Genomic DNA, 852 nt, shown 5'->3' with positions numbered 1-852 from the left:
GAATTTTTTACTCAAGTACTATCAACTTTACAGAAAAACAGCAAGAGACAAAAATTGTTAATTTTTTTCTCATAAAGCTCTAGAAATCTTTTCAGAATTTTTTATCAAACTTTTAATACTGCATTTTCTTATTAACAACTATTTTTACCACAATGAGAAAATGCGGTACTAAAAAATTCTGAAAAAATTCTTAGAGCTTCATGAAAAAAAAAGACAATATTTGTCTCTTACTGTTTTTCTGTAAAGTTGATAGTATTTGAGTAAAAAAATTCTTGAAAATCAATATTTTAGTAATTAATATATCTTATAACTATTGCGAAAATTACAAAATGGTGAAGGACTCAATTCGACTCAGTTTAGTGCGCTCTTCCTTATTCACGAACGTTGTCGGTAGAATTATCAAATACTCTTTTAAAAAATACACATATTATTTATTTAAAACAAGTCATATTTATATATATGTAGCATTTTTCTGTATGTACTCGCGCACGCTTTAGAGCGAACTAAATTGAGTTTTCAAAAAGATTCCGTTCATTTCCTAATCGAAATATTATTTCCAAAGTGCCGTCATCGATAGTTTAACGCGCGGGGAGTGTGGCAAGCGCGCCCCGCTCACCGCCGCGAGTCTCTAAGCAGGGATGCCAGACCAGTGACGGTTTACGACATCGAGACTAACGCCATCAGGCGGCGGGCTGGCACAACCGATTGCAACACAAGCGCGAGCCCGTGTCCGTGTGACTTCGTAGTTAGAACTGTTAGAAGCGTGCCGACTATATCGTCGACCTATTCGCACTCGTTCTCATTGTTTGGCCTTGTCGGCGCGCTGAGAGCGAGAGAGAACCTGCCTTCGCT

Source organism: Trachymyrmex cornetzi, unplaced genomic scaffold, assembly GCF_001594075.2.
Source record: "Trachymyrmex cornetzi isolate Tcor2-1 unplaced genomic scaffold, Tcor1.1 scaffold960, whole genome shotgun sequence".
Classification (NCBI taxonomy): domain Eukaryota; kingdom Metazoa; phylum Arthropoda; class Insecta; order Hymenoptera; family Formicidae; genus Trachymyrmex; species Trachymyrmex cornetzi.
This window is presented reverse-complemented; position numbering follows the sequence as displayed.